This window comes from Arachis stenosperma, chromosome 6, assembly GCF_014773155.1.
Source record: "Arachis stenosperma cultivar V10309 chromosome 6, arast.V10309.gnm1.PFL2, whole genome shotgun sequence".
Taxonomy (NCBI): Eukaryota; Viridiplantae; Streptophyta; class Magnoliopsida; order Fabales; family Fabaceae; genus Arachis; species Arachis stenosperma.
This window is the reverse complement of record NC_080382.1, coordinates 62,425,826-62,436,094: the sequence shown is the minus strand read 5'-3', so window position 1 is coordinate 62,436,094 and position 10,269 is coordinate 62,425,826. Positions and strand designations below refer to the sequence as shown.

At 38.6% G+C, this 10,269-nt stretch overlaps 1 non-coding gene across 1 annotated transcript; it reads right to left on the bottom strand.

Moving 5' to 3' along the window:
* Positions 1-959: 959 nt before the first annotated feature.
* On the bottom strand, positions 960-1,067 carry LOC130937154 (small nucleolar RNA R71). The gene has a single exon (XR_009068385.1). It is a non-coding gene; the product is annotated as a small nucleolar RNA R71 (small nucleolar RNA).
* Between the last annotated feature and the right edge of the window lie 9,202 nt (positions 1,068-10,269).

The window sequence follows — 10,269 nt, the reverse complement described above, 5'->3', positions numbered from 1 at the left end:
TAAAATTGTTTTCAAATCATATCTTTTCAATCACATATTTTTAAAATCAATCATATCTTCTTAACCTCATCTTTTTCAAAATAGTTTTCAATCAAATCTTTTTGATTTCTAATTTCAAAATCTTTTTCAAAAATCATCTTATTTCTTTCCCACTCTCATTTTCGAAAATTAAGTAATGTTTTTCAAAAATATTTTCAAAATCTTTCACTTAATTTTCGAAAATTACTTCCCTTCTTCTCACATCCTTCTATTTATAGACTAACACTATCCCTTAATGCAAAATTCGAACTCCATTCCCTCTGATAAGTTCGAATTTTCTACTTCTGTCTTCTACTCTTCTTTTCCTCTGACACTTCAAGGGATCTCTATACTGTGACATATAGGATTCCACATTTTCTTGTTCCCTTCTCTTTCTTATGAGCAGGAGCAAAGACAAAAGCATTCTTGTTGAGCCTGATCCTGAACCTGAAAGGACCTTGAAGAGAAAGCTAAGAGAAGCCAAAGCACAACTCTTTTTAGAGGACCTGACCGAATTCTTCAAAGAAGAAGAACACATGGCAGCCGAAAACAACAACAATGCAAACAATGCAAGGAAGGTACTGGGTGACTTTACTGCACCTACTCCCGACTTCTATGGGAGAAGCATCTCTATCCCTGCCATTGGAGCAAACAACTTTGAGCTTAAGCCTCAATTAGTTTCTCTAATGCAACAGAATTGCAAGTTCCATGGACTTCCATTGGAAGATCCTCATCAGTTCTTAGCTGAATTCTTGCAAATCTGTGACACAGTCAAGACTAATGGGGTTGACCCTGAGGTCTACAGACTGATGCTATTCCCTTTTGCTGTAAGAGACAGAGCTAGAATATGGTTGGACTCTCAATCTAAAGAAAGCCTGGACTCTTGGGAAAAGCTAGTCAATGCCTTCTTGGCAAAGTTCTTTCCACCTCAAAAATTGAGCAAGCTTAGAGTGGAAGTCCAAACCTTCAAACAGAAGGATGGAGAATCCCTCTATGAAGCTTGGGAAAGATACAAACAATTGATCAGAAAATGTCCTTCTGACATGCTTTCTGAATGGAGCATCATAGGTATTTTCTATGATGGTCTCTCTGAACTATCCAAGATGTCTTTGGATAGCTCTGCTGGAGGATCTCTTCATTTGAAGAAGACGCCTACAGAAGCTCAAGAGCTAATTGAAATGGTTGCAAATAACCAATTCATGTACACTTCTGAAAGAAATCCTGTGAACAATGGGACTAGTCAGAAGAAAGGAGTTCTTGAGATTGATACTCTGAATGCCATATTGGCTCAGAACAAAATATTGACTCAACAAGTCAATTTGATCTCTCAAAGTCTGTCTGGAATGCAAAATGCACCAAGCAGTACTAAGGATGCTTCATCTGAGGAAGAAGCTTATGATCCTGAGAACCCTTCAATAGAAGAGGTGAATTACCTAGGAGAACCCTATGGAAACACCTACAATTCTTCATGGAGAAATCACCCAAATTTCTCATGGAAGAATCAAGAAAGACCTCAACAAGGTTTCAATAACAATAATGGTGGAAGAAACAGGTTTAGCAATGGCAAGCCTTTTCCATCATCTTCTCAGCAACAGACAGAGAGTTCTAAGCAGAATCCCTCTAACTTAGCAACAAGGGTCTCTGATCTAATCAAAACCACTCAAAGTTTCATGACTGAAACAAGGTCCTCCATTAGGAATTTGGAGGCACAAGTGGGACAGCTGAGCAAGAAAGTTACTGAACTCCCTCCTAGTACTCTCCCAAGCAACACAGAAGAAAATCCAAAAGGAGAGTGCAAAGCCATTAACATGGCCGAATTCTGGGAGGAAGAAGAGGCAGTGAACGCCACTGAGGAAGACCTCACTGGACGTCCACTGGCCTCCAATGAGTTCCCCAATGAGGAACCATGGGAATCTGAGGCTCAAAATGAGACCATAGAGATTCCATTAGACTTACTTCTGCCATTCATGAGCTCTGATGAGTATTCTTCCTCTGAAGAGGATGAGTATGTCACTGAAGAGCAAGTTGCTAAATACCTTGGAGCAATCATGAAGCTAAATGACAAGTTATTTGGAAATGAGACTTGGGAGAATGAACCTCCTTTGCTCACCAAAGAACTGGATGACTTGTCTAGGCAGAAATTACCTCAAAAGAGACAAGATCCTGGGAAGTTTTCAATACCTTGTACCATAGGCACCATAACCTTCAAGAAGGCTCTGTGTGACTTAGGGTCAAGTGTAAACCTCATGCCTCTCTCTGTAATGGAGAAGCTAGGGATCTTTGAAGTGCAAGCTGCAAGAATCTCATTAGAGATGGCAGACAACTCAAGAAAACAAGCTCATGGACTTGTAGAGGATGTTTTGGTGAAAATTGAAAACCATTACATCCCTGCGGATTTCATAGTCCTAGAGACTGGGAAGTGCATGGATGAAACCATCATCCTTGGCAGACCCTTCCTGGCCACAGCAAAGGCTGTGATTGATGTTGATAGAGGAGAGTTGATCATTCAAGTGAATGAAGAATCCTTTATGTTTAAGGCCCAAGGATATCCCTCTATCACCATGGAGAAGAAGCATGAAGAGCTTCTCTCAAGGCAGAGCCAAATAGAGCCCCCACAGTCAAACTCTAAGTTTGGTGTTGGGAGGCCACAACCAAACTCTAAGTTTGGTGTTGAACCCCCACATTCAAACTCTAAGTTTGGTGTTGGGAGGTTCCAACATGGCTCTGAGCATCTGTGAGGCTCCATGAGAGTCCTCTGTCAAGCTACTGACATTAAAGAAGCGCTTGTTGGGAGGCAACCCAATGATTATATTTTATATATTTTCTTTTGTTATTTTATGTTTTTTTGTAGGTTGATGATCATAAGAAGTCACAAAATCCATTGAAAAAGCAAAAACAGAGTGAAAAATAGGAAGAAAAACAGCACACCCTAGAGGAAGAATTCACTGGCGTTTAAACGCCAGTGAGGCTAGCAGTTGGGCGTTTAACGCCCAGTCTGGCACCATTCTGGGCGTTTAACGCCAGAAAGGGGCACCAGACTGGCGTTAAACGCCAGAAAAGGGCAAGAACCTGGCGTTAAACGCCAGGAATGGGCACCAGCCCAGCGTTTAACGCCAGAAATGGCTCAAAACGTGATTTTGAATGCCATTTGGTGCAGGGATGACTTTTCCTTGACACCACATGATCTGTGGACCCCACAGGATCCCCACCACTCTCTCTTTTCTTCACCCATTCACCACTCACATCCATCCTTCATAAAACCCACCAACCTCACCCTTCAAATTCAAACCACTTTCCCTCCCAAACCCACCCATAATGGCCGAACCCTACCCCCCCTCTCTCCTATAAATACCCTTCTTCACTCCTTCATTTTCACACAACCTAAACACCACTTCTCCCTCTCCTTGGCCGAATACATAAGCCACTCCCTTCTTCCTCATTTCTTCTTCTTCTACTCTCTTCTTTCTTCTTTTGCTCGAGGACGAGCAAACCTTTTAAGTTTGGTGTGGTAAAGTGTTGCTTTTTCGTTTTTCCATAACCATTTATGGCATCCAAGGCCGGAGAAACCTCTAGAAAGAGGAAAGGGAAGGCAAAAGCTTTCACCTCCGAGTCATGGGAGATGGAGAGATTCATCTCAAGGGTGCATCAAGACCACTTCTATGAAGTTGTGGCCATGAAAAAGGGTCAACTTTGATCAAAGGTTGGACCAAGTCCTCATAAACATTTGTGAAGAGGGCGCTCAATGGAAGAAAAGCTCAAGAGGAAAGCTGGTTCAACTGAGAAGGCATGACCTCAAGCCCATCACTAAGAAAAGGATGGAGCAAGCATGAGGAAATTCCTCATCATGAAATCCCTGAGATGCCTCAAGGGATGCACCTTCCTCCACAAAACTACTGGGAGCAACTAAACATCTCCCAAGGAGAATTGAGTTCCAACATAGGACAACTAAGGGTGGAGCACCAAGAACATTCCATCCTCCTCCATGAAATTAGAGAAGATCAAAGAATCATGAGAGAGGAGCAACAAAGACAAGGAAGAGACATTGAGGAGCTCAAGCACTCCATAAGACCTTCAAGAGGAAGAACAAGCCGCCATCACTAAGGTGGACCCGTTCTTTAATCTCCTTGTTCTTTATTCTTCTGTTTTTCGAAAATTTATGTTTATGTTTATCCATGTTTGTGTCTTATGATCATTAGTGTCTTAGTGTCTATGCCTTAAAGTTATGAATGTCCTATGAATCCATCACCTTTCTTAAATGAAAACTGTTTTTAATCACAAAAGAACAAGAAGTACAGGATTTCGAATTCATCTTTAAAACTGGCTTAATTAGTTTGATGTGGTGGCAATACTTTTTGTTTTCTGAATGTATGCTTGAACAGTGCATATGTCTTTTGAATTTGTTGTTCATGAATGTTAAAATTGTTGGCTCTTGAAAGAATGATGAAAAAGGAGACATGTTACTGAGGATCTGAAAAATCATAAAAATGATTTTTGAAGCAAGAAAAAGCAGTGAATACGAAAAAAAAAAGAGGCGAAAAAAAAAACCGAAAAAAAAAGAAAAAAAAAAAAAGAGAAAAAGAAAGAAAAAGAAAGAAATAAAGTTGTGATCCAAGGCAAAAAGAGTGTGCTTAAGAACCCTGGACACCTCTAATTGGGGACTCTAGCAAAGCTGAGTCACAATCTGAAAAGGTTCACCCAATTATGTGTCTGTGGCATGTATGTATCCGGTGGTAATACTGGAAGACAGAGTGCTTTGGGCCACGGCCAAGACTCAATAAGTAGCTGTGTTCAAGAATCATCATACTTAACTAAGAGAATCAATAACACTATCTGGATTCTGAGTTCCTAAAGAAGCCAATCATTCTGAATTTCAAAGGATAGAGTGAGATGCCAAAACTGTTCAGAGGCAAAAAGCTAGTAGTCCCGCTCATCTAATTTGGAGCTAAGTTTCATTGATAATTTGGAGTCTATAGTATATTCTCTTCTTTTTATCTTATTTGATTTTCAGTTGCTTGGGGACAAGCAACAATTTAAGTTTGGTGTTGTGATGAGCGGATAATTTATACGCTTTTTGGCATTGTTTTTAGTATGTTTTTAGTATGATCTAGTTAGTTTTTATTATATTTTTATTAGTTTTTAGTTAAAATTCACTTTTCTGGACTTTACTATGAGTTTGTGTGTTTTTCTGTGATTTCAGGTATTTTCTGGCTGAAATTGAGGGATCTGAGCAAAAATCTGATCCAGAGACTCAAAAGGACTGCAGATGCTGTTGGATTCTGACCTCCCTGCACTCGATGTGGATTTTCTGGAGCTACAGAAGCCCAATTGGCGCGCTCTCAACGGCATTGGAAAGTAGACATCCTGGGCTTTCCAGCAATATATGATAATCCATACTTTGCCCAAGATTTGATGGCCCAAACCGGCGTTCAAAGTCACCCTCAGAAATCCCAGCGTTAAACGCCGGAACTGGCACCTAAATGGGAGTTAAACGCCCAAACTGGCATAAAAGCTGGCGTTTAACTCCAAGAAGAGTCTCTACACGAAATTGCTTCATTGCTCAGCCCAAGCACACACCAAGTGGGCCCGAAAGTGGATTTTTATGTCATTTACTCATCTCTGTACACCCTAGGCTACTAGTTTCTTATAAATAGGACCTCTTACTATTGTATTTTCATCTTTGGATTGTTTTTGATCCTTTGATCATCTTTGGACATCTAGTTCTTAGATCATTGGGAGGCTGGCCTCACGGCCATGCCTAGACCTTATGCTTATGTATTTTCAACGGTGGAGTTTCTACACACCATAGATTAAGGTGTGGAGCTCTGCTGTACCTCGAGTATTAATGCAATTACTATTGTTCTTCCATTCAATTCCGCTTGTTCTTGTTCTAAGATATCACTTGTTCTTCAACTTGATGAATGTGATGATCCGTGACACTCATCATCATTCTCACTCATGAACAAGGTGACTGACAACCACTTTTGTTCTACAAGCAACCAAGGTTCTAGTGAATGTCTCTTGGATTCCTGATTGCACGATGCATGGTTGATCGCCTGACAACCGAGTGCTCGCCTGACAAACGAGCCAACCATTCCGTGAGATCAGAGTCTTCGTGGTATAGGCGAGAACTGATGGCAGCATTCAAGAGAATCTGGAAGGTCTAACCTTGTCTGTGGTATTCTGAGTAGGATTCAATGATTGAATGACTGTGACGCGCTTCAAACTCCTAGCAGGCGGGGCGTTAGTGACAGATGCAAAAGAATCAATGGATTCGATTCCGGCCTGATCGAGAACCGACAGCTGAATTCCGCGTGCTGTGACAGAGCATATGCAATCGTTTTCACTGAGAGGATGGGAGGTAGCCATTGACAACGGTGAAACCCTACACAAGCTTGCCATGGAAAGGAAGAAGAAGGATTGGATGAAGACAGTAGGAAAGCAGAGAGACGGAAGGGAAGGCATCTTCATGCGCTTATCTGAAGTTCCTACCAATGAATTACATAAGTATCTCTATCTTTATCTTTTATGTTATTTTCGTTCATCACCATATCCATTTGAGTCTGCCTGACTAAGATTTACAAGATGACCATAGCTTGCTTCATACTAACAATCTCCGTGGGATCGACCCTTACTCACGTAAGGTATTACTTGGACGACCCAGTGCACTTGCTGGTTAGTTGTGCGAAGTTGTGTAATGCCATGGGATTGAGCTACCAAGTTCTTGGAGTTCATGACCGGGGATTATGAGAGTTGTGAAAAGTATTGTTCACAATTTCGCGCACCAGTCCTTAAACAGCCGAAAATCCGCTTATCAATTTAAAAGGGTTGTCACAAAGATTAAAATTAAAATACTAGGAATATGAATTCCAGGTCATCTCCCAACGAGTTGCAGAAAGATGTTCTATTTTATCAATCAGGTGTTTTCAAAAATGGTTAAGTTGATAAACAGAAAATTAATTTAGAGAATTTAATTAATTTTAAATAAAAGCCTTGACTGGGAGTAGATTAGTTGGAAGCCCTATTCTTGTTGAAGTACTATCAAGATTAATTAATAATTGGAAGTTGCTCTGCTTAGTTATCCCTTACTAGGTAAAGGAAAGTCAAGCAAGTTGAAAAGCTGTTTCTAATCACAAGTCCTAATCCTCTCCCTTGGGGAGGACTAGTGTCAATGATTAGAGGTTGATCCAAAAATAATTTCAATTATAATTTCTCTCTTGAGTAATTCAACTCAAGGTTTCCTTTCAATCATCTCCCAATCAAGTTATGGAACTACTCACTCATCATAATCATAAACATCACAGAATTAATGGGGGAAATAAAAGAAGACATCATAAATAATAATGAAAAGGATTAATTGAAAATAAAAATAGTCTATATTAATGACTTGTAAAAATAATCCAATGTCAACTCTAAAGGAATTAAGAATATGGAATAATAAATGAAAAGTAATTGACAGAATATAATTACTAGTACCGGAGGTAGACTCTTCTCAAAAGCTAAAGCTAAAATCTTCAAAATCCTAACTATGAATGTTCAAGTGAGTAAAACCTAGGGAAGGAGCAATTTCAGATCTCCAAACTAAAATTTCTGGGCCAAAAACTGGGTTGAAATCCGGCCCAGAAACACTGCCAGCGACTTCTGAGATTCTACAAATCGCGCACGTCACGCGGTCATGTCACTAATGCGGACGCGTCATTCGGCGTTTTGCTTTTCCACGCGGGCGCGTCGTTGATAAACTACTATTTTATGGTTTATCTTGTGCTTAATTGAGTGGATTTTATCAATCTTTCATACATTTATTCATATGATTTGCATGTTTTACAATTCCTTCCCATAATTTGTTCTATGATTGAAAACATGCTTCTTTGGCTTTTATTTTCATTTATTTAATCCTCTCTTGTTACCATTAGATGCCTTGATATGTGTGTTAAGTAATTTCAGGGATTACAGGGCAAGAATGGCTTAGAGGATGGAAAGGAAGCATGCAAAAGTGGAAAGAATACAAGAAGTTGAAGAAACTACAAAACTGTCAGCCTGACCCACTCGCACTAAAATGACCATAACTTGAGCTACAGAGGTCTAAATGTCGCAGTTTTACTTGCATTGGAAAGCTAACGTCCGGGGCTTCGATTTGATATATAATTTGCCATAGTAGCCGTACAGATAAGCAACGCAAATGCGTCATCCACGCGGACGCGTCACATCTGCGTAAATCAGCGTGGCAGATTTCGCAAATAGCGAATCCTGGGCTATTTCCGGCCCAGTTTCAAGCCTAGAAAACACAGATTAAAGGCTGCAAAGTGGAGGAATGAAAGGGACACTTCAGATCGGATCATAATTCACTTTTCATAGTTTTAGATGTAGTTTTAGTGAGAGAGGATCTCTCCTCTCTCTTAGGATTAGGATTAGGATTCCTCTTAAAGGACTTAGGAATAATTTCATCTTCTTCATCACAGGTTCAATGTTCTTATTTATTTTCTCTTTTATTTGCATATGAACTTTTCCATGTTACATTTGATATTTCTATTTAATATAATTTGAGGTATTTTCATATTTATGATTGCTTTATTCTATTTATGATGTCTTCAATTTAATTTAGAATTTTCCCTTTTGACTTGGGTTAAATAATTGGTAACTCTTGAATTATAAAATAAAGCAGTGGTTGAAATTGGCAGATCGCTCTAAAGCTAGTCTCCCCACAGGGATTGACTAGGACTTGAGGATCAAACTGATTATTTCACTTGACTTTCCTTTGCTTTAGTAAAGGTTAAATAAGTGGGATTAAAATCCAATTCTCATCACAATTGATAAGGATAGGACTTCCAGTTCTAATACCTTGCCAAAAGTTTTATTAGTTATCAATTTATCAATTCTATAATCTATTTCTCTTGCTTAAAACCTTTTTCAATCCCAAACACTGTTTTTCCATAACCAATAATAAGAACATACCTCCCTGCATTTCCTTGAGAAGACGACCCGAGGTTTAAATACTCGGTTATCAATTTTAAAGGGGTTTGTTACTTGTGACAACCAAAACATTTGTATGAAAGGACTTTTGTTGGTTTAGAAGCTATACTTGCAACCGAAAGTTATTCTGAATTCTAGACCACGCAAAAGTTCTCTCATCAAAACCAACCTCCCCACACTTAAACATTAGCATGTCCTCATGCTAAGCTCAAGAGAAACTATAAAGAGATGAAGAGGAATGATAGAATGTACGAGATGCAACCTATGAATGCAACTAAATGCAAAATGTTTCTACCTACTTGTTTAAAAATAAATAAGTTCTCCAAGACAAACATAAATCAGATTTCACTAATTCAAATCATACAGTGAAAATAAGTAAACTTGTAAGAAGATATCTCATGAAAGCAGGGAACATAGAATCAAGCATTGAACCCTCACTGGTAGTGTATATGCACTCAAATCTCTCAAGTGTCTAGGGTCAATCTCTCTACTCTTCTCTAATCGTGCTTTCTAAAACTTTGTTCTTCATCTAACCAATCAACAAATATTTATTATACTAATGCAAACATCATGAGGTCTTTTCAGGGTTGTAATGGGGCTGAGGTAAAGGTAGGGATATATATATAAGGCTAAGTGAGCTAATTAAGTGAATCCTTGATTAGTCTAAGATCTCACCTAACATACATACTTTGTAAAGCAAAGCTTCTTTACCTATTCTCCCATATTTTTCCCACTTTTGATGTTACATGCTCATGAATTAGTTTTAATTTTGTCCCATGTGCATTGCTTTATTTTGCATTTGGAGAATTCTTTTGTATCCCCTTTATTTAAATATTGAATTATAATTTTTTTTAATGCACATGGTAATTCAATTATTTTGATTTCACATGAGCATGCTTCCTAAAAATTTTATTTTGAATTATTTTATTCTTTTCAACTTCCCACCCTTTGTTTTTATCATCCATGTTCCCAATAGGTTTCCCACACTTAAACAATTACACAATTTTTATCTTAAGCTAACCAAGGATTCAACTTAGGATTTTAAATTTGTTTTTCTACTTAAGACTAGTGTTGTGGTTTATAGAATAGGAGGGAATTAAAGGCTCAAGGGGGCTAACAAGGGTGATATAAAAGGTAGGCTAATTTTGGAATAAGTGAGCTAGAATCAAACAATGGCCTCAATCATATGCAAGCATGTAAATATATTAAATATTGGACATATAGAATGGAATAAAGCAAAGATTACAATTATAGAGAAGAAAACACACAAGAATAAAAATTTAT